The sequence below is a fragment of the Crocodylus porosus genome, unplaced genomic scaffold (genome assembly GCF_001723895.1).
Source record: "Crocodylus porosus isolate Cpor-Errol unplaced genomic scaffold, CroPor_comp1, whole genome shotgun sequence".
Taxonomy (NCBI): Eukaryota; Metazoa; Chordata; order Crocodylia; family Crocodylidae; genus Crocodylus; species Crocodylus porosus.
Window position 1 is genome coordinate 7,510,914 of NW_017728951.1, and position 24,682 is coordinate 7,535,595.

Sequence of the window (24,682 nt, forward strand, 5' to 3'; positions counted from 1 at the left end):
TTGCCCAGCTGGGAGGGTGGGGGCGGGATGCGGGAGGAGGAAGAGGGCAAGCAGCAGCAGGGCATAGCCCCCACTCTGAGTGCTGCGGCACCCACATCCCATGCTCCCCCTTCCCGCCTGGACAAATGGCAGCAGCGCCCACCTCCCCGCTCTGACTGGCAAATGGCAGCAGGGCAAAGTCCCCACCCCCAGCGCTGATGAGGGCATGGCAGTGTGGGCTATGCCATGCTGCCGCTTGCCCAGATGGTGCAGGAGAGGCACGCACAATGCGGCGGCAGCAGTGCTGGGAGCAAGTGCTGCTGCCGCTTGCTCCCTTTCACCCAGAGTGAGTTGTGCCCACGTCCCGTCTCCTCCTGCCCCAGCTGAGCAAGCAGCAGCAGGACATAGTCCTTGCTCCCAGTGCTGCCAGGCTCATGTCCTGCATCTCCTTGAGTAACACACCCCTCCACCCCGGCTGGGCAGCATGTCCCAGTCCCAGCCCCAATCTCTCCCTCCCCCATGCCTTTTCCCTCCCTACTCCCCCAACTCCAACAGATTTACCAGCTGGAGGCAGCTGTGTCAGCTGCCTGTTTAGTCTATGGCTGAATCTCCGAAGTGGCACCAAATCTTTCTGAGCTGATTGATCCAAATTGAATTGGGACAGTGATTTTGAATCTCTGAATTGAATCATTGTCCTCTGAATTGGCCGAATCCAAATCCAAAGTGAATACTTGCCACTTTTCACAGGCCTACAAATCAGGTCTGATAGGCTCAGCAGGACCAGATCTCTACTTGGAAGGAAGTCTTCCAAGAAGTAATACAGGGTGATCTAGGAGGCAATGCCAGTAACTCCATAAGTGACAGTCTTCTTTCTGAGTCAGTATAGAATCCTTCAGCATGGGCATTAGAAGGCCCTGTGTCGCTGCAGGTAAAACTACCAGCCTGATCTTTTAAGGTGATTATAGATGCATTATCACCTTCTGGAAGAGGTTTTAGACTTCTGGTCCAACTCATTAATTACAGTAAGCTCCTCTTTTTCTTCACATAGTGTTGAAAAATCAAATACATTGTGTCATGTGTACATATGTTCTGCTGCCTATATTATCTAGAGATGTCTGTTTGCATATTTCACTCTGCTGGGTCTTTGGAGATCTTTGCAACCTCTGATCTATGGTTTTACTCAGGGATTTGCTGTCTCTTGGGCCAGCGACTGCATGTTTCTAGAAAGGAGTTAGGCAGTCTTGAGGGGGAGAGGGAGTGTCGTACAAAAGAACTCCCTGCTGGTCAACGAAACAGCAGCTTTGGCATCATCTTCAAAGGCAAACTCTCATTATTGTTCAGGCCAGGAAAAATGGTGCTGGCCTCTGGCCAATCACAGCAATCCAGGGGACAAATAATGAAGAGAGATGTGCATGTTTGTTGGGGGAAATGAATGATATCTAAAGTTTGGAAAAGAAAAATAGCTTGGCTTTCCTGAAACAATAGGTAATAAGTAAGCCTGTCTGAAGCAGCTAGTATTCACTTTGGATTCAGATTCAGCCAATTCGGTGGAGAGTGATTCAATTTGGTGATTTGAATCTGTGTCCCAAATTGATTCAGCTGAATCTGATTCAGAAATGTGGCCGCTGTCGAATCGGCCGAATCTCCTAATCAAACAGGCCCCATCTCCTACCCGCTGTCCCAGCCCCAGCAATGGCTGCCCCGCCCAGCCCCACAGTCCCAGCACTTCAAAGGGAAAAAAATAAAAGTCCCGCACTCACTGGCTCCTGCCAGGCAGGGGGTGGTGGGGAGATCCTCGCTGCCCCCCACTGCCCTGTGCTTCATGGGGGGGCTCTGCCATGACTCCCCATCCCCCATCCACTCTCCCAGCCCCATCAAAGGATTCCCTGCCTGGCCCCAGCATCCCAGTGTTTTAAAAAAAACCAAAAAGCCCCACACTCACTGGCTCCGACCAGGCAGGGGGGCAATCCCCACTATCCCCTACTGCCCTACACTGTATAGGGAGGCTCCTCCATGAGCCCCCAGAGGCCCTGACAGCTGCTGCAGCAGTTAATGATTGCATGGCTGCTTCTTTTCTTAAAGTGCCAGGACACTGGTGCTGGGCAGGGAAGCCATTGACAGGACTGAGTGAGCGGGTGGGGGTCGGGAGTGCTCAGGGGGGCTGGGGGAACAGGCAGGAGATATGGCCTAGTGGGGGTCCCCCCATGGTCCCCTCCCTGCTCCTCCAGCCTCTCACCCTGCCCCCTACTTACCGGCACAGAGTCCCAGTCCAGCTCCCTTTGGCAGCAAGTGGAGACTACCTGAATCTCTTTTGAATCTTTTCCAAATTGATTCGGAGGCTTCAGATCAAATCAGGCCTTTTTACTGTTCTCCTGATTCAATTCGGATTTGGAGATTTGGACGTTGAATCAGGCCAAATCTCCTCCAAATCAAATTGGCAACCAAAGCCTCACACAGCCCTAGTAATAAATATCCTTGTGGCACTGCAACACCTCACAGCTATTACGTATACTAAGAAAACAGACTGGAATTAGAAACAGGATTATGGGGAGTCATAATGTGATTGGTAACTCCTAATTCCATGTAAGCAGTGGGTGGACAGATCTGAGATTTCAGTGCCCAAATGATATATGCAAGTTTTCAAACATCTGTGAAGCATGCTGCCCCCACCTGCAGCAGTGTTCACCAGACAGGCTGTTAAAATGGAAACTTCATGAAGTTTTTCCAAACTATGTCAGGGAACCATGAAGGTAGAACAGCACAGACAGTATTGCCATGCATAGAAAACCCTGTATTTCTGGGCAGGTTCTACTATCTTCTGCCTTTCTTATGATTTTCATGAGCTCAGCTCCATTTACTGCTAGGGTTTTACTGGTATTAGCTCATGCTCAGGCAGTGATGGTTTGTCCAATAGAGTTACATGCCCCATTAGCATTCCACTGACTTTTCCACTGCTCCACATCCAGCCCTTGGCTTTCCCAAGAATGGATCTCTGAGCTATGAAAGGCTTTCCTTCATAGATTAGGAGGAATAGTGTGAGAGAGATGCAGCAATTTCCTTCCATGCTGGGAATTGCAGGGAAATTATTAGGATTAAAGTAAATCAGTAATGTAGTATTTTTTCTGATTATATGATGTATTGAAAGGAGACAGCACTGGATTAAGGAGAACTGGTTTTTGAATAATTTTGGTAAGACCATGTAGTAATCTTCAGACAATTTTTTTTAATATTCAAAAGAAAGCTTTTGGTGGGGAGGTTTCTAATGCCCAGCCCTGCCTTCTTTCTAGGCTGAGTTGTTGCACATGGTCTTGTTCAGGAAACACTAAACTATATTTTTGTACAATCCTGCCTCATTCATGAAATGAGAGAATTGTCACCAGTGTAAAAAAAAAAATCTAACCACTACTCAAGTTTCTGGATGCGATTCGTCTATTGTTCAAAGTACAAGCTGTGTCCCTGCTCATCATTGTCCTTGAGCTTTCCTTATTTTCATGTATTGGTAGTTTTATGCACCTATTCTCTAAAATACAATGTTTAGGTTGTCTTCCTTCTTCCTTGTCATTTGATGTAAATTCTTTTGGTCCAGGGAAGAGGAGGATGATTTTTGCCCTTTAATGTAGGTTATAATCCTAGAATACCAAAAATTCTTAGGCTGCCTGCTCCCAAATATTAAACAACCAGTTTTAAATATCAGTACCCAATATTAAATAGGCTCAGATTTGTTTAGACCTGTGATTCTCAACCAAGGTACTGCAATACCGTACAGTGCCACAAGGTTCTTTCAGAGGTGCCATGGAGTGTCATACAACATTAGCACTGTTACATGTACAAGCATGATTCACAAGGCGAAATTCCAGAAATTTCAAATAGGAATCCTTTGAATTAAAAACATTCTGATCTGTTGTAGTCTTTCTTAGCTCTTTGCAACAGAAGAATTGCCCTATTATTTTTCTGTAGTCAAAAAGGGAGTGAAAAATTAAGAGCTGACATTTTCTGAGAGATGTCTTGAGTCTATCAAGGGGCGCCTTAAATCTAAAAAGATTGAGAACAACTGGTTTAGACTGACAAATGGAGAAGAGCAAGACTATTAAAACTATGACAGTTTCCTCTTTTAATGTATCCAGCATCCTCCCAGGATGTGCAGTGTTGACACTGCTTACCTCAAGAGAAGTGTCTCTTTAGACAACACGTAGCTTGCAGTGATGTGACAATGAGCCAGAAAATGGAATAGGCGGAGGAAAGGAGGCTCTGAGCCACTTCCTTGCTTTTGTAGTCCCAAGGCCATCCAGGGTCATTGTGACCCTTCTGGTATACCTAAGCCATCCACCAGCTGAGGATCATCATCCCCTATTCTTCATCTTTGCTCTGAGTAGCTGGCCCAGTGGTTTTTAAAAACAGCATTATGATTTCTAAGTCAAATGTAATTAAACCTTGTATATACACTAGCTCTGGATAACCAACTCCATTGTGAGTTAGAAGTTTTTAAAAGTCTTTTTAGATTTAAGGGAAATAAGAAGAAAAGCAAATAGGAATCAGAACGTATGCAATGTTACACAGTCTCAGGATTCAAAGCTGTCTGCCTTCTTTCAGCCCATGATGGCAGGATGTGTTAACTAATATTTCCCACAAGGTGGTTTACATAGAATTTCTGCCATTACCTGCCTGCAATGCTGCTGTCTTCTTTTCAGTACCTATACAGGAAACATGTCACAGTATTTTTTTTTCTGTCTAAACTTCAGGCAACTAGTTTTTCAAACTTTTTTCTGGAATTTAGAGGTATGACTGTGCCTGTCTGGTCTCGAACATCCAGTCACGTGCCGCACAGCCCTGGATGCTCAGGGGTGCTCACCTGTCTGTCCCTGCTATCCCACTGAGTGAATGTCTCTCTCTCGAATAGTTTCTCCCACAATCTCGCCTGCCATGACTTTGTATCTTATTCCAGTGGTGGGGTGTCCGACTGCTGGGGTTCTCTCGAGTATGGGACAGCTGGATGACCTCGCCCTTACACCCCGCCTTGATGGGTTCACGATGTCCTTCGGCCGGTTTCTCCGACTGTTGGGGCTCTGCAGATGCTCACTGGGGATGGTTGTATCAGCCTGCGGGGCCTAACCCTACCTCTGCCCACAGTGCCTTACTACTGCCTGGCCTCCCAGGGGATAGTAACCTCTCCTGGTCTTAAGCAACACATGGTCCCTAGATACCTTGCACTACAACCCCTCCAAAGTTGGGAAACAAAAGAAACGTTATCAACAACAAAGAAAATATGAAGATGTGCACAGAAAGGGGAAGGTGCACATCTATTTGCCCTCTTGCCCTCTATACTCGTGTCTAGTTCAACAATGCCAGGCCTCAGTTGCCCAAGATCCCTAGACAGCCATAAACTGGGACCTGGCTAGATTGCCAGATCCAATGCCCTCCTCCTCACTCTTCAACCTGCCTGTGGGCTCACTGGACCAGTGGTGGCCCTTCTCTGCACACCTCCCACATGTCCCTCATTGGGAGTGCTCTATGCCACTGGGGCCCATCTTCTGCAGCCCCTCGTGCTGCTGATGCCCTTTGTCCCCCACCAGGGGCGTCTCCTCAAGCCCACTGCAGCCTGCGACGATCCCACCAGGTCTGGCATCCTGGTGGCTGCTGCTCCCTCTGGCTACCTGGTAGTAGCCCCTGGCGTCACCCTCCTTCCGTTCTTTCCGGTCTATAGGGCTGGGTCCCTGGTCTAAGCAAGAGACGATGGCTTCCTCGCTTCCTGTGCTACCGCTGGCAGTGTTGTTCCTGTGGCTGACTTCGCTGCATTCCCCCATGTTGGGAGAGGCAGCTTCCCACCCCTTTTCCCCTCGTAGTGGCTCTGGGAGGGACCTCCCTGTTAAGGTCCCTGCAGGTCTCTCCCCCGCTTTCTTGTCAGCAGCTCTTTTTATATCCACTGGCCAGCTCCTGCCACCGGCGTCATCCACTGGCCGCAGCTGTATAAAGGCACAGCTAACGAGCCGCTCAGGTCCCCCCTCCATTTTCAGCTTCGCCACGGATGCTGCTACAGGCAAGAAGTTTTTTGTTTCTTTCCTTTTACTTTTGCCTTCCCCGGCCGGTTCCTGACCTCAGGGTTCCCCCTGGCTCCTCAGGGTCTGCCCCTCTGGTTCTCCTCGTGACAATGACCATTGTTGTTTCTAAGTATAAAAATATGGGAAAAAAACTTTTAAGGAAACAGAACAGTTAGCAAATGACTCGTCCAATGTTGCAGTGTAAATACAGGCTTATCATTGTGGATACTTCTGCTGGCTAAAGTGGGATTTACTGATTATCTTCAAGTCGGCAGTGCTTTGCTGATCTGTTTTGCAATGAACTAAACAGAATTCGTTTGAAAAGTGAATCTCAGGTACACTTTAATGCCATGACTTTGAAACCTCTTTTCTGATTTCTACCAAGCTTCATAGGCAAACTTTATCCTAGGAAAATATGTGGCATTCAAAAATCCAAGGAGACTAGTTTCTTTTGTAGGTGATTATTGATATAAAAGGAAAGTTTTAACATCAGGCTCATAGCCTTAGGATTTATTTTCAAGCATAACTATGAAGCAGCTGCTGCCTGTCTGTAATAAGCATTCAAAGATATATGCCAGAAGTCAAACAATATTTTGTCAATCTAAAATTACCAGTCTGAATATTTACCAAAATACTTAATCTATGGGACTAATCCTGTGAGTACAGTTACTGTCTTGCATTGAAGTGTTTTTAGGCTTGGAGGCTAAGTGTTTGATGAGTAAGGGAATGCTAGATGAATGTTTCCTAGCTGGAAAATATTCTTGGAACATAAGAAACATTGGAAGAAGGAGGATCTCAAGAAACCTGAGTCTATTCCATTACATGCATTCTCTTCTTGTTTTGTGTCCTTTAATTTCTGTAAGTTAAATAAGGTGTCACAACAGAAGGAAAAATCTGTTAGGCTGAAGCAAAGCATAAAGAAGTAACAGCCCCAAAAGAAATAGTTACTCAACAGCTATAGCGAATAGGAAAAATGTGGCTGTACCCGCCTGGCTTCGAACATCCAGTGACACGCTACGTGTTCCCGGATGTTTGGGGTTGTCTGCCTGTCTGTTCCTGTGGTCCCGCCAAGTCGGTGTCTTGGACCCGGATAGTCTCTCCCCAATCTTGCCTGCCACAACTTCGATCTTATCCTGGTGGTGGGGTTTGACTATTGGCATCTCTCACGCATAGGACCACTGGACGGTGAGGCTCCACCTCCCTTCTACCTCGCCCTTACACCCCACCTTGTTGACTCCTGTGATCTTCGGCCAAGCCCCTCTGATAGTTGAGGCTTCACGCCCTTTTCCTAGTAGGCTATAGGATAGTCAGGCCAAAGGCCCACTTTGTCCCCTTTCCCCCCACAGCCAACTGGCCCTGCCCATGGCTGTAAATTACCTGGGCTCCTCACCCAGCAATCCCTCCAAAAGTGCACAATGGAAAAAACACCAAAAAGAATATCACCAATGAAGAAATACCAGATACCAAGGCATGGCCTTCGCCCCCTTTTCTCCTGCTCCTACAGACTGCCCTACTCCAATCAACTGCGGCCCCTAAGACCCTTGACAAGCGTAGACTGGATCTTAGTCAGCCTGTTGTCTTCCACATCCTCCCCTTCATTCTTTACTGAGCCTGAGGATTCACTGTACCCCCGGTGATCCCCCTTGGCACGTCTCCTGGCAAGGGGCTCTATGTGGCTAGTGCCCGTCTTCTGTCGCCCTTCCCACTGACTGTGACCTTCAGCCTCCACCTGGGGTACCTCCTTGAGGCTGTCTGAGCCTTCTACGGTCCCACCTGATCTGGCATTCTGGCTTCTCCTGACTCTTCTGACCCTACGCGGACAACTCTGCGTCTCAAACCTCTCCTGCTCTCTTCTGTCTCCGGGTCTCTGCTCAGCACTCTCACCCCCTGCATTGCTGCTGGCGGCATTCTCCTCATAAAGGGTCTTGATCTCTCTTCCTGTGCTGCAGGATGCAAACCCCCATGCTCCTCCCCTCCGCAGGGACTCTGGGAGAGATTCCCCTTCTGGTGTTCCAGCTGGTCTCTCCCCTTCTTCCTTGCCCACGACTCCTTTTATCTTCCCCGGCCGGCTCCTGCAGCTGATGTTATCAGCTGGCCACAACTATATAAAGACACGGCTAACGAGCCACTCGGGTCCTGCCGCCATTTCCAGCTTCGCCGCGGTTCCAGCTAGAGGTAAGAGTTTTTCTGTTTGCTTCTTTTTTTTTCTTTTCCTTCTCTAACCATCTCCTGCTCCCATGGTTCCCCCCTGGCTCCTCGGGGTTTTCCCCCTTGTTTCTCCCCATGACAGTGGCCTAGAATAGGAAGGCTCCTACAGTTTAACTTTGGAGTCACTAATAGTTCTGTAATGAAGGAAATTGGGGGGGGAGTTCACTTAAAAGTGATTTCATTAATTATTGTCATCTTCTTTAAATGTTTGTATTTTAATCTTTGAAGAGGCTAACGTTAAAACCTCATCTCAGAAATTACTTCTTGGTGGAAGCAGTCTCCTGAGATCAGTGCAGAATTTAAACTCTGTTGGATCTATCCATTAATGAGCTTCCCACGGATTTTAGTCTTAAAAAGTACTGAGAAGACATGTACCCGTTTTGTATAAACAAGAAATGCTTTAAAGACTTGCACACACTTAGCCAAGTATTATTTGTGTAATATTCAGTATCAAATTACAGATAAAAAGTGCAAAGTGATCACCTGGCACTTCAGCTGCTCCTGAAATTCAAATATGTTCTAAAAAAACCCCCACAAAGACCAATACCAAAGTTGGGATTTTTATGATAGCTAAACTGTATCAACTAAAATGGATTTATTATGAAGAGCATTAAAGTGATGTTATAGTCAGGAAAGTCCAGAAAATATCAGGAGGCAGTATTTTTTTCAGGCAATATCTTTTATTGGGCCAACTGTGTGGTTGGCATAGACTTTAGACAACATATTTTCTGTTTTTAATTAGACAACACATTTTCTTTTTTTAAATTTGCATTTTAACAATACTGGTCAGGTTTCTTTTGCTCCTTTTAGTTATAGTTTTTTTTCCTGCTCCAGGGATTCAGATTAGAGAGCTGGGTTCTCTTGAAGACAATAGTGAGTTAGAACCAAACAGATAAAACAAACAGTGGAAGCCACTTTGTAACCCAAATTCATTCTAAATTCCCGCTGAAGCTGATACTGTATTAAACCTAGTAAAATAGATATCAGCTTGGAAAGGGAAGGCTTCTATGACTCATGTTCCTTAATGCATCTGGGTGATGAGTCCAGTTCTAGCATATTCATGTTCAGGAAGGTGAGGAAATTGCAGGCTAAATTCTTGTTAAATTTTGTGCGAGTGTACAACGGCTTGTTTCTCTGCTCCATTATAATTTTACCATATGAAATGAGTGACAGAATTATGCTTAGTAACATTAGTGCAAACCCAGAGTAAGCCAGTGGCATTGCTTTCAATCAATATCAGTGTAATGCAAAGAAGAATTTGGCTCAACATGGAGGGCAAAAGGATACTGGCAGTTTGTCTAATCAGTATCGTTGGAAATGTAACTTTTATATACTCTTCCATTAGCATTGTGCAAACTGCTTTCACTAGAGTTTGAAACTAGTTTGTATGTGAATGGTAGAACAGCTTGTTTCTCTGCCCCATTGTACTTTTGCCACATAAAATGAGTGGCAAGTTTCTCCAAAGCAGTTTGCTATTTGGAACACTTGTTTTCCAAGTCAGCCCCAACAGGCACAAAATTGAACCTGCTCATTCAGTTTGCTGTCATCATATGAACTCAGATCTTTGAGGTTTCAAACAGCCCATCTCTTTGTGCTTGCTGAGTAGCAGTCTCTTATTATCACTCACATGTAGGGAATTTACACAGTAACTATTTATTTGAGATGAGTATACTATAAATATGTCCTTTTTCAATAGCAGACAGTTCTCTTTTGTACCTTGTTATCTATCCTTTTTGAAATTCAGGTGTTAATGATAGAAGAAGAGCTGGCTAATGAAAGCCAGCTTTAGCAATCACATCCATATGTGAGGTCTATTATAATCTTTTTTTTTCAGTAGGGTTCCAATGACCTGCTGATTTGCTATAAAGGAAAGCTCCTTTCACTCTTATCTCATAGAAATGCATTGCTCTCGCCAGGATCATGAAAAAAAATCTTGTTGCGAAATCATATCATCATAAAAAGTCAAAGATACTTGGAATTGTTATGCAAAAGCTCCCAGGGCCAAGCCTTTAATTTTGATGTTTTTTAGTTTGATGCAGCAGAATTATCTTTCTGGTAACATAGAAGGGGGAGATCTAAAAAATGCCTGACTTGAGTATGCACTCCTGTCCTTTTGGTGCCTTGCTGTGGAGGAGAGAAAGTTCTACCTTAAATGTTGCCCTCCATACCATGCCCTCTTTGCTTTCTCTTCTATCCATTTAATTTAATCTAATTTCAAGATCAAATATCCTTAAGTTATGGTTGAGGTTGAAGTAGAAGTTTTCCACTTTCAAAGAAGGTTGGCATGCAGAGCAAGCTGCCAACTTCAGCAAACCCTGCTAAACCCACTCTTCTTTTCCATGGAGAGTGTAGGTGGAAGCTGAAAACCATTTTGTACCCAGTGGGCACATCTTCACAAGACACTTTACTGCACAGTAGACCAATTTTACTGTGTAGCAGCATCACTGTCTACACATGCAGACACTTACTGCACAGTAAATTGGTCTACTCCATGGTTAACTTGCTACCTGCAAGTGCTGGTCAGGGCATGGGGCTGAGAAACAGCTGTGGGGGTGAGGTGAAGCCTGGAGCTGGCTGGGATCTGCCTCAGATGGGGACAGGTCCCATCTAGCCATGGGGAAGCCACACAGGACATAGAGCTTGTCCCCATGTGAATGTGGTGGGAGAGCTCTACAGCAGCAACTGTCCCACCCTGTGTACATCAGGACACCTCCCAATGTGTATGGAGCCAGAAGACAGCCATCTCCTGGCCCTGTGCTCCCTGCCAGCCCCTGGTCTAGCACCCAAGGGGAGCCTGGAGCTCCTCCTGGCTGCTGCAGGGAGACAGAGAAGGGTGGGAGCACATGTGCTCCCAAGGGGGCACACGTTTAGACGTGTTCCCCAGTAGGCTTACTGAACAGTATTTTTTTCTGTGCAGTAAGCCTACTTTGTACGCATGCCCAGTCAGTACCTACCCTGTATGATGGTAGCGGGAGGAGGAGGGAGTGAGAAGCTGAACTGAAGAATTTTCAAGGTTTTACTACCACTGGCTGGGACTAAATCTTAGCCTTGATTCTAAGGATCTAAGGAACAAAGTTTTAATAATTTCCATTATGTTATCAGCTGACCATTACTTAAAAATAAACTAGAGACAGAGGATTCAGTGAAGAATAACAAGGGTGATTAGGAGGTTGGACTGGCTTGTAAGGAAAGGCTGAAGGGTCTACAAATGAGTGGGATGGCTATACATGGAACTACATGCAAATAAAAAAAAATCTTTCTGTCAATTAGGAAGAGAAATTCTTGTGGAGTGTATGCAAGGGGTTACTTAGAAAAGGTGAAATAAAGAAAGGAGGGCAATATTAGTGAGTCTTGTGCAACTGCAGATTATTCCCCCCAGTAGGAGTGCCTAAAGTCCTAGCTATTCAGATTTTTCTAGCAAGAAAATGTACCATAGAAAATCATTCTGCATTGTCAAGGAGTTGAACTGTCTTTCTTTGCCAGGGCATGACCTGGGGTTGCAGTAATGGGAGACAATCCCCATACTCTACCACCATAACATGCCTTAAAGGGATAGACTCCTTTGAAAAGGCATAGATCCAGGTGTGGCAATAGGAAGTGGTAGCAACAAAATCAGAGATTCATTTACATGTGTCTGATATTTTACTACTTTATTTTTTCAGGGATTGGATTACAGGTACGGGGGGTTTAATGAGTATGGAAAAGTAGTATGAAATGCTACATTCCCAAGCTGGTAGCCTTCTAAATTCACTTTGTCTAGGAGTAGATGATTACAGAAGGTGCAGTGAAATGGAAATGCAGACCCTGTGACTTTCCGAGGACAGAAATATCTTCTGAGTCTTGGCTGAGCTCAGATCTGTGTCAAATCAGTTATTTGTGCAATAGTCAAAAACAAAGTGAAGGAGAAAAAAAGAAATGGAACTGAAACCAATTCTTTTAACCTCTTGGTCACTGACAATTAGTTTATAGGATTTTGTAGGACGGTGCCTCCCAGTAGAAAGTGATGATTAATTTTGATTAAAGGCCTTTTAATTCACCCTTTTACTTTACTTACTGAAGTTTGGGGGAAATAATTGAGAACATGAAGTGCACAGTAAATTCCGCATAAAGTTGGGAAAAAATATATAATTATATTTACTGCTAAGGTTTAGAGGAAACTTTCTTTTAGAAAATTATAAAAGCATCCCTGGTTATCAATATATTCTTAGCTAAAATTGAAACCTTTTGCAGTTAGAAGAAAACAAAAATCAATAATGGGAAGGAGTGGATAGCATAGCCTAAATGAGGGCAAAAATGTCCCTGGTTAGAGTCTGTTTAATTACCTGTTGGCACCGGATATATGATCCAGATACTTTGTTTCAGGTGGACTCAAACCCTCAGATTGACATCAACCTCTCCATTCGATAACAGGAGAATTTTATTGACATGCAGTGATAGCAGATAAAAATAATGCAAACAATTCTTTAGGTACCAGTCCTAGAGCTGTCACAGAGTCAAGGAACACCTGGCCAGTACATGAGCTTGACTCTGAGGTTTAGTCATGAATATCAGCTGTCAGTAGCCTGGAGGTCAGAGATGAAGACCCAACCTCCTCCCCCCATTCCCGCCCCCCCCATGGGGTGGATGAGATGGGCTTGTGGTATGCCCCTCTGTCCATGGTAGCCTCGGGTTCCCCTCTCAGGGACCCTTTGCTATCTGAAATCTCTTCTTTTGTATCCTTTCCCTCCTCTGATAACTCTTCATCTCTGGGCATTGTTGATTGGTTACTCTGTGGTCATCATGCTGTCATTTTGTCCTGTCAGCATATTCCTTTGTTTCACAAACCCGTAACATCCTAATTAAGTTGTTTCCAGTGTCCTCTTAATTTGGTCTGTTTCCCCAAAACCAGAAATCTAAAGGCACATCAGTTAGGCACTGTGACCTGGCACCAATGATGCAGAATCTCTTATCTCTGTTATGGAACGCTGTGGTGCATGTCTTCAGTTTCCCAGCCTGTGTGTCTGCTTGCTACTTGCCTATCTCAGGCACAGTGGGCCTTGAAGGAAAAGTTGTCACAAACAGGCTTTTAGAAATCAATTAACCCTTGCCATTTCCCTGAACCATTGTTCTAATGCATATCTACTTTACCTACAAGCCAAGTCCCAAAAGCAAACCTCTAAATACCATTTTCTAGCCATCATTACCCTTCCAAGTTAATTTAATTTGCTCAGTTGAGATAGTTCTTTCCTTTTTTCTTTTCTTTCAGTAGTATCAAGAGGGGTTCTTTCAAATACTGCTTGAAAAGAGCTTTGCCAGTAGAAAGTATGTTCTAATTTCCTCTAGGCACAATTAGATATTCATCACTCAGAGTTGGGGTGCATTTGCTACAATTAAATCTAAACAAAATATTAAAAAATGAGGTCTTTTCCATGTAAATAGTGTCAACTGTCCATAGCTTTTTCTTTATGAGATGTTAAACAGAGGCACCAAGCAACACTGTCCTTTATGAACTTCACCTCTCCCATTTGCATCACTACAGGTAAAGTTGTGTGTTACTTCTTTATATTAGTCCAATTGTCCAAGATTTATTTATGCAAAAAAACCCTGTTTTTTGCTACACGTTGTAAACAACTACTCAACAGAGAAAGTTGTTTTGAAAATTTAGCTCTGTCCGTTTTGGACAGCAGTAGTTTTGGCGGGGTGGTTTTCCTGTGAATGGGAGACGGTATATTTTGAGGCCCTAATGGTAGTACCCTGGAAGGTGCATTATTCTTTTCTGGTTATTATTGGTTGCCTTTCTGTATTTCTATACTTGAGGAATAATTAATTGTAATTTAGGTTAATCTATTTAGCATATATTTTAGCAATCTGATTATTGATGCAGTCTGAAGTCTGCCACCTCTTATCTGCAATTTCCAATAATGTATTTTCACTTTTTTCTAATCCTTCCCATGTTTTCACATGGATGGTTTTCTTTCTTTTTCATTTTCCTGTTTTCAGACCTAGTCATCCTCTTCAGATCCCTGCATCTTTATTAAAAGCTAGATTTTCAAGTGCTCATTACCCAACCATGAGGTGATATTTGAAAAAGTTCTTAACATCCAGTGGATCTTGTAGTGAAATGCATAAAATCTCTATCCTTGGGACCTTTTCAAAGGTGTTGCAGAATGGCACACAGTGTTTTCACTGTTAGGTATGTAAATATGATTCACAAGATAATCCCAGTTTTAAAATAGGAATCTACAGTGTTAAAAGCATTCTGACCTGTTGTGAGCTTTCTGAGTTCTTTTCAACAGAAGTAGTGCTTTACTATTTTTCTGTAATCAAAAACTGAGTGAAAAATCAAGAACAGGTATTTTTGGAGGGCATGCTTCAAATCTATGTAGGAGTGCCTTGAATCCATTGAGTCTAAAAAGGTTGAGACCCACTGAGTTAAACAAATACTTGGCTGGAATGGTTTAGTCAAGGATGATCCCACCTTGGCTGGACAAGGTGATCTCCTGAGGTCTTTTCCTGACCTACTTTTCCATGGTACTATCACTTGCCGGCTTCATTTCCACAACAGCCCATCATCATGCATTATCCACTCTCTGGGCTGAGCTACCTAACCTAGTTGAAGCTAAGCCCTTCTAAAAAATCTAACCACAATCACTAAGCTTCAGCTTTTCCCTCCTATGTATCTCCCATTAATGATGTTTAGCACTGCACACCAAATAGAAGCTTGTTGTATTACAGATTTCATAATCTGTCTAAATATATGTATGCATGGTAGACAGTTGGTTCAAGTCTCTGTGGGAGCCATTCTACTCATTAGGGTCAATTTTGATACTTCTATGAGAGCTTTGATATGTTGTCAGCGGTGTTTGTTTGATCTGTGTTTTTATGACTGATATGTGCAAAAGGAAGTTAGAACCAACATGCACATTATAAATAATAAAACAATTTAAACACTACTCAAGAGAAGGGAGAAGACTTTGGCCTTGTGTTTAACATGCCCTCTTATGCATTAGGTGTTTCAGTGCAACCCCATTCTTTGGAAAAAAAGAATAAGCCAACCTCAGGAAATTCAGGACTTGATTCTGTATCATCTAACTAAGTTGTTCAAAAACTCTCTGAAGTTTTTGAGTTTGCACATTTAGACTGTGAAAACACACATGCTCATGAGATTTCCTGCAAGCTGGCTTGAGATCCCAGCCAGATGTGCCATGAAAACAGCCTTTTGGCTTTGGTACCAGTCTCAGCTTGAATCTGGAAGTGGAAAGCTATTTATTTGAACACTCCTGAATGTCCAAAAAAATTGGACTGGTGTTCAGTACTAAAAGAGGTGAAGGGCCAAATGGATGTGGGATGGAGATGGAGGAGGCGAGATAGAGAAGGGTCTCTGATTTTACCCAACTCAGTTCTACTCTCTGTTCCAGATACTTCATGGGAGTCATCAAAGGGCAGTTCACTGAGTTAACGCTGCATTTCCTGACCCTTCTTAATTTGTTTTGTAGTGGAACAGACTTTGCTTTACATTTCTCAGGCCTGCTGTTTACAGGCATTAAATTGCAGAATCAGCAGAACCAAATCTCTGTAACGATGTGAAGAAATGAAATTATCTTTAAGATGTAAACAGTTCCTAATTAAACTCTGAAACTGTTTATGTCTTCAGCCCAGTGCTAGTGAGTCCTGTGCAGGGACAGAGCTCTTGTTTTTTTTAATAAAGTTGATATACTGATGTAATAAATTGCTTCTGACAGAACTAGCTCTGTTTTGCCAGCAGTGCAAATGCTTTTTTTTAAAAACTTAAGCAACATATCCTTATGCCCTAGTAATTTAGTACATTACATTCCAGTTCTTCCTTTAGTAGGAAGCAGTTATGAGATTACAGAATAGACTTATGTCAGCACTTCATTTAGCTTCTAAAACTTCACTATGTGCCCCCAAGAGACAGCCCATGCCCATTTGGTACCCTCTTTATTAATAATTCAGGTACATTATAAATGCATTTTATTGGTTTTCGGAGGGGTGGGGGGGAAGAGTCAGAGTTCAAGTACTAGTAACATTAGTTATAATAGACAGATTTTCTAGTCCCTCGCAGTAGTTGGTCGCTTAACAAAACAGAGGCCTATGTAGTTGGGTTTGTTTAGAATCTTTTTTTTAACAATTCAGGAGACAAAATTTGTGCTGTGAGAGACCACAGTGTTTTTTGCTTGTTCATTGTATTCTAGAGCAGAACCCATACAGATTTACAACCTGCATTTTCTATAACTGAAGTTGACATGGTGTAACATTACTTCTCAGATTAAAACACATTTTATTTTTGTTCTGGCTATTTACAGCAACTGTTTAAGGACAAATCATGTTTTTCCACCACACAACGTATCCAAAATCTGTATTATTTTATTACCATACCAACACTAGATGCTGGTATGTATGAGTTCAGCTGCATTTTTTTCACAGTATACTGTACATACAGAAGATAGCACTGTTAGGAACATTTTTTTCCTCCAGGACTTTTAGTGCTGTGACCTGTGGGAACAAATCATATAAAGATATTTCTATGTACTTTTGTTTTGACTTTCCATCTTATCCCTGGAACATTTTAGCTTGCAGGAGTAAATCTGCAATGCAGTACAGTACAATACTCCCCATTGAAAATTAAGCACATCATTTCCATTGTAACTGGTGGTGATGAATGTCCAATTCTCTATATATAAATGGAAATCTACCCTAGAGGGTGTATCTGTAAAGTGCTTCTTTGTTGGACGTATGTTATATGCCCTGAATCACTTTAGGAGATGAAGTTGGCTTGGATGTCTGGAGCACTGTAATTAAATGATACCTAAGGCTGTATTTTTGCCACAGTTGTCATAGGAATCACAGATTCTATTGTATGTGGAACAGATCTGACAAACGTTTAAAATTCTGAAAAGAGAGATGTCCATTTTACCAAAAGAATTGCAGTGTGGAAAGTGCTTTTTCCCCCTTTTTTAATGTCAAAGAGTATTAGAGAACTCACTGTATACTTACTCCAATTTCTAATGGCAGAAATACAAGGATACTTAGTGCCAGCTGTTTAAATAGATGGCACAACAAAAAAGGTAAGGTAACAAAAGGTAAAGTTTTTGAAAATCAAATGCCAAAACAACGCTAGTATCCAATGGAGTTTTCACATTACCCAGATCCTTTTTAATTTGGCATAGAGGTAGCACTAAACTCGGTCAATTATATCTTTCTGGCTGTGGATCAAAGTTAAATGTGAAAGCCTTATTCCACTGAAGCCAACAGTAGAACATCTATTGACTTCATTGAGTGCAGGATGTCACCCAGGTGCCCATATTGATATTTCTGCATTTGTCAGCATCTTTTGGGACCTTTGAGTGCAAGCTTTTATTTGCCTGTCTGAGGACCTTGATCCAATAATTCTCAACTGCTTCCATTTTTCCTCTCAGAAATAAAAATAGGTGTAGATTAGATACAAATTTAAAACTAATCCACCTACTTTCATTGTCCAAGCTAAAAGAAGAACAAAAAATAAAGTAGAATAAAGGATGAGAGGTGTAAATTTTACAGCTAGAGCAGTTTCACTAGTTTAAAGTGTTACAAATGACATGGGTCAGGGCATTTGCTTATAGCTACCTGGTTTCAAATGGCACTTGAGCCAAGTATCCACATTAGAGGTGCAGCAATCACATTAAGTTAACCCAATCTGGCCTTTGACTCTACTGCTGCCATACTTTCCGACTTCAGTTATCTCAAGAACTGTACCCAGCCCTTTGTGAGTCAGGTAACACTCTTTCTTGGGTTCTGGTTTATTAAAAGAAAATCATAGTTCGAGAGTCAGCTTAAATCAAAACCAGTCACCCCCCCAACTCTTCAGCTTGTTTGCTTCTGGGCTCCACATTTTTCCCCCAAACCTGAGTCCTGCTGACTGGTAGCTTTTCCTCCTCTGTCTTCTACTTCTGCCCCACAAGGTAGTTAGTACCAGCCAAGTTTCTCTATCCACCATGTGTTTTAGGGCTTCCTCCCCCATCCTCAGCAGCATATAAATAGCCATGGCAGTAGAGGAAAAAAAATAGAGCCCAAATCCCTCGAAGAGTCAGTCCACCCTGTGATAGTGGCATTTGTCATGGCTGAGTTTGAAGTAGCTCATGCTTACATATTATCTTGTCAGTATACATTACATGCAGAATATAGTTCTGTAGGCAGCTTTTGAACTAGAAGTTATATACTTGATGCTATAATCACTTGGTGATACTCTATGGGTCATCTTAATCTGCATATCATCACCCCTTAAGAATTATCTAGTATTTTTTTCTGTCTTCAGAGTGTTGCAGTGTTAACAATAGAGTTGTAGTATGTATATGCAGAACAGAAAATCTTCACTGAAATCCAGGTGTATTTATAGTTGGAAAAAAGCCTTGTGAGCTTATAAGACATACAAAAAACTAGAACTCTTGGTTCCAAAATGATACCTTTTATTAGACCAACTGGAAAATGGCAAGAAAACTGTCCTTTTCTGCAAGCTTTCAGGATCAAAGTCCCTTCGTCAGGCTCTGGGAAAAGTGTAGAGGGTATAAGATGGTAAAAAGTCCCCATAGATAGGAAATAAACTTCATTTTTGCAGAGAGGGAGGTGAAGATGGAAGTCTGTCCCTCTGGGTCCATGAAAGTTTCTTTGTGAGCTGTGCTGAGTAGCTCTTTGATGTGTTGATCAGGTAGAATTCCTTCCCTGGAGGTGTCAGATGGCAGCAGGGAGGTAAAAAAACTTCCTTGTTGTTCTGCAATAAAGGTTTATATTGGTTTGTCTGAAAAAAATGTGGTGGTGTTAGAGTGATTTTAGTAGCCATGATGGTAGAGGAATTACATGAAAGGAAAGTATTTCTTTGGGTGATACTGTTTATTGGGCCAACTGCAAAGTTGGGATAGAGTTAGACAAGCTTTAAAATGCAAGACACCTAGAAGACCCAAAGAAGAATGTCTTGCATTTGAAAGTTTGCCTAACTCTCCCAACTATGCAGTTGGCCCAATAAGTGATATTACCCAAAGAAATCCTAGTCTCTCTGCAAATACTGTAATTGTGTTTGGAAGCAATGGCTCTAGACTTTGCTTTTTCACCTGGGCTCTGTCCCTGACCAACCTTCCTGTGGGCTGATAGAATCAAACAATAATCACCAGATCCTCATATTCAAACAAATTGCCTTGCTACCCAGTCTATATGAGATATTAAGAAACACTTTTTTTAAATGCCAGAGTCTGTAAATCTTGTTAGGAATTGATGACATTCCACTGCCAGGCAATGCAGACCTGGCACTTTCTTGAGACACTTTCTTCCATACTAGATTTGGTCCATTTAATCTAACTAAGCATCAGTAGGAAATGGAACATCAGCAGTGTGTTTGGAACAAGAGCCTTGGCCATTTATCGTTTTTTACTTATCACTCTCTGAGGATGTTATGTTTTGTGGGACAAATTTAAACACAGAGTAATCTAGTTTGGCTTCTTATGTACAATTTCCTCTAGCACTAGCAGTCACTAGAAGGCACACTGTAACTGCTGCTCTGTTTCTCCTAACCCCATCCCTGGCTTGAAATTTTCATCCCTCTCTCTGGTATTTCATGCCTTGTTATTTTTTTATGTAGTCAGCACTGGATTAACCTCAAGTTCTAAATAGTAAATTGTAAAACCTGAATTCTCAGCAATCCAGCAAATTTTTATTAATGAGGTAGTGATCTAAAAGGAAACAGAGCAAAAGCCAGAGCCAGAGGCAAATTCAAACTGATTATAGCTACTTTCCTTAGCTGTCTGTTTCCAACAGGAAAAGCAGTTGTCTGAATACAGTTCCCATAGAGCTTTTGCAATGCAGATAACTCCAGAATACAGTTAGAACACTGTCAAGATTGATAAATTGGATTAGTATTGCTTCATCCCTGAACACAGAATGAAAGTCACAATAGGCCTCTCAACAAGAAAGAACTTTTCTGACTGTACATTTGTCAAAATAAAAGAGATTGCTAATAATGTTTTATTTGGCAGTATTGTGACTGCAAAAATATTAAGCCATGATAGTGCGTACGGTATAAAGCCATAAGTGTTGTTTCTCTACTGAAAATATTTTTCAGAATCATCCAAGCATTTGTTTCATCACCACTTTCTACTCCGACACCTTGCATTAAGCATTGTAAAATCTCCCTTTTGGATATTTCTGGTAGTTAAATCCTCACCTTGAAAGTAACAGAAGAGGTCAAGTCTCAGTTGGAGCTGTGGCAATTCAGTCTAGGCACTTGAGGTGAATATTATTCAAATCAACTTTGAGACTATGCAGTATTCCTAGGGCTATATTCAAATAAACCTAAAGCATGTATATGTGAAGTTTAAATATTTAGGTGAAAGAAGGGCTTTGTTTTTAGAATCCTGGAAATTTCATGGTAATGTAACAAGCTCTTGCTGCTATATATCAATTAAATTGAGCACTAGCTTGATTTATGCATATTTATTAATTAGAAGTGTAAAAGCTATCTTTTAAAAAACATGCCAAAAGCTACAGAAGAAATCGAGGCTTGTTTTTAAGCTACTGACCATGAACTATGCAAGTGAGAGCTTTGATGTCATCTGTAACTACATGGCCCAATTCTGTGCTCCACTTTAATGATGCTCTAAGGATTAAAACTATAAAAGAGTTGAGAGGGGGAGGGAGTAGAAAGAGAGAGCACAAGATAGGCTAGGGGAAAAAAAGAGTTGTCACACATCTAGTTTCCTTTGAAGCAAACTTCATATTTTAATTCTGCACGAGAGAAAGAGTTCTGTCTTTCTAAACTAATCCTCGCAGTGCAGCTCCAAAAGTCGTCTTCTGTGGCAATTCTGAGATGTTTGGCTGCTGAACCAACTCCTCCACAAGCTGATCTCTTGTATGCTGCCTGCACATGACTGCCTGGAGCCATCACAGCATCCAGGAATCCATGGAGTGCTCCACCCAATCTCCTTGTCTCGGTTGTATCCCTTTTCCCTGCCACAGGGGTTGGGATTGGGATTACATAGAAGAGAGACTGCAAAATCTGAGGGTCCTACAGGCTAGGGACAGACATTACACATAAACCAGTTTAAGTGATCAGAAACTGGTTTAAACCTGTAACAGAACAGACATTCAGTGCACACCAAATCTTCAAGCTACTGTTTTGGCATTAGGTATGTGGGAGTTACTTTAGTTAAATGATTGCATTCTTTAAAAAAAGACAGACAAAACATCTTACCTAAAATATTTACAAACAGATCCATCATTTAGATGCAAGATTGAAACACAGCTCCATCCTTATGACACTTGTCTAACTTTGGACAAAATCTGTGAATACATAAGTTATGTGCTGTTTCAGGTAATTTGACAGGTCTGTATTTGGAAGTCAGTCTAGGTATCAAATGAGGTTGTCTTTTACCTACTGCTTAATACACAGCTGCTCTAATGTTCTCTGTATTTGTTTCTAATGTTCTCTGTATTCATTATTGTAAAATACTAGGTAGGACATGTGGAGCATTTGAAACATAACATGAGCAGTTTCATTTTGAAATACCTCTTAAAGGGAAACATAAAAATGTAAATTGAAAAGATTACAAGCTTTAATAATGTCTTGAAGGTTAAAACCTACTAAACTACAGGATTTTTAGAGATGGGGAAGGTGCTTAGGAGTGTTGGCATCAAGAGACAAGTTTTAGTGGCTCTACAGTAGTTGACACTACACTGATATCAATGGAAGTAGACCCATTTACAACAGTGGAGGGTCTGCTCCTAGGAATCATGAAATCTGTTTCTCTCTGTGCCACTGACTTACTCTGTGATCTTGGGCAAGGCGAGGAAGCCATAATTATCAAAAGTGGCTACGCCTCCATTTTTTAGTACACAGTTAGACAATATGTGCTTGATTTTTGGAGGAACTGAACAACTGCAGGTCTCATTAATTAACTTTTCAGCACTTCTGAAAATCCAGCCTTATATATTTGTTTCAAATTGGATGTTCAAAAAATAGCAGGCCTCTTAAAAATAAAATAGACATTACCCTCTCTGTTTTTATTTAAACTATAAGCTTTCTGGGGCAGGAACTGTCTCTCGTATGTATTTGTACCATAATATTCCCCAACCTTGTTTTAGGGATGCTGTCACTGAAACTGAAGGGATATATTAGCCTCCCCTATTCATCCAAAGGTCTGCAGCTTGTGGAGTGTGCAGCACTGGTAGCATTAATGAAGAATTCCATTTTTCATAATGGGGACTTGCTTATTCCCACAATAAATGATTGTTCTCACTTCACTTATTTACCAAATAGAACAGTTTGATATGGGCCAGGCTTAAGAGAGCATGTGTAGGAAAGCAGTTGACATTTACATATCTTATATAAATATAAATGAATGGAAAATGTGCTGATGGGAACAAAACCAGACTTCGTTTCTTATGGAATCACTTCACTAGGGATTCTGTCATTACAGTGAATGTCTCATGTGAAAAATGACATTGTGCTTCTAATGGAGACTGCTGTATTCTTTGCATGAGGTTCTGCACCCACTCTAGTTTCCATACTGAAGAGACATCAGTGATGTTATGGAATATTGTCAGTTCAAAAACAATAGAAAGGCAGCATTGGCCAAATTCTACCCTGAAGCAAACCCACTGATATCAGTTATGTTGTATCTGGGTTGATTTTGGTGCTATGTGTTTGTGTCTTCAGAAGGTTTGCTTAAATGTAAATTGTCCATTGTGGGTTACATTTCCTGGCTTAAATGACAGAGAAAGACTTTGCACCATTCATGTCCCCTTTACAGTCTTAACATAGGGCTTAGCTTGGACTTAAGTTATGCTCAGTAGATGCATCTACATGTGCACAGTTACTGCGTGGTAACTTAGGTTACTGAGTAAAAACCAAAATTACTGCACAGTAGGGATGCATGTCTACACATGCATGCCTATACTGTGCAGTATCTATGGTAACTTACGCTGATTTGGGCATAAATTTACTACCTCCATGATACAAGTAGCAAATTTAGGCCCAAGTAGTTACTGCGCAGTAAGGCATGCATAGTTTACCTTACTGCACAGTAACCCTGTGTGTGTGGACTGACTTGGGACTAACTTTAGTCCCAAGTCAGTCCACACACACAGGGTTACTGCGCTGTAACACCTCCAAGTGTAAACACCAGCGTAAAAACCCCTTACTACAGAGTAACTGCACATGTAGACATGCCCAGTGTGACCGTGTGCAGTCTCTGTACAGAAAAAATAATTATGATCTTTATGAAATAAATTGTTATTGTGACCCAATGGTGACCCAGGTAATAGGATAAATGACGTAAATTGTTATTGTGACCCAATGGTGACCCAGGTAATAGGATAAATGACGTATTTCAGTACCTGGATCAATATCCTAATCCATCCAAGCCAGTAGCAGTGACCCTGCAGTTACCCTCAGAAGATTCTTCAAAGATTTTCTGTGATGATGGTCTGAAGTTAATTCCTACAAGACAGTGGTCTATGACATGATAAAAAGTACTGTTACACTGGAACCCCTTCTCATGCCTCCATTTGGGTTGGAGCTGCTTGGCAGGGAAGTTTGCCCTGTTTGTTCTCTGGATGGTTTCAGTCCATGTGACAATTACTCCCTTCCCTTTTACAAGCTCCAGATTTACTTAAATAACATGCCTGAGCCAACTGTCATATTCTAGTTATGATTTCCCTTCCCCTCTACCAAATAATTAGTGATTCTGCTAAAAGAGATAATAATAAAAGCAAAAATAGAGCATGAGAACAAAATTAGCAAATGATATGGCTGGTTTACTAGGAAATATCATCAAAGAAAGATGAATGGGTATAGATAAAAATATCAGTGGTACTGGAAACCAGTCTTGCTTCCACTGAGAAGTACCTGTAGCTTCAGTGAGTGTTAGATCCTCCTCCTCTGGCTATTTTCCATCTTGAAGCATTCATTGTCTGCAGTTGTGCTGTTCTCATTGTTTGTTTATTTTGGGATTATTTAGTTGAAGGGAAAAAAATCAGAAAGTTTATAATGTCTTTGGTAAATAACATGTGCTGTACTGATGTCACTTGAGGAAATCAGTGTCAAGAACAGGAAAGGCCAGAAGATGAATGGGTCTCTTACTTCAAAATAGGAAACAGCTTGAAGTTCCTTTGGGGGAATAAAGAAATTTCATTCATTAACAATGACATTATTTTGTCATCAGCATAGAATAAGGGTTCTGTTTTCCCACTGATGGACATGTCTCATTCATGCCAACAGTTCTGCCCATTCACAGAGGCAAGTATATAGCCTTAAATAGTCAAGTTTTGAATAGCATTCTCCTCTGACAGACCATAAGTAGCTGAAAGAGTTATAGGAAAGAAAATGTATGATCTGTGTTCCAATCTTAAATTCATATTAGATATGTGTCCTTACATCTCTCTATCCTCACTTTAGTATATTTCAAAGTAAATCAGTACAAGTCAAGGACAAGACCTTG

The 24,682-nt window shown here is 41.8% G+C and overlaps 1 protein-coding gene across 6 annotated transcripts in view; it reads left to right on the forward strand.

The window, feature by feature from the left end:
• ADAM12 (ADAM metallopeptidase domain 12) overlaps positions 1-24,682 on the forward strand; it is a 335,949-nt gene that overhangs the window by 255,664 nt on the left and 55,603 nt on the right. The window lies entirely within an intron of this gene.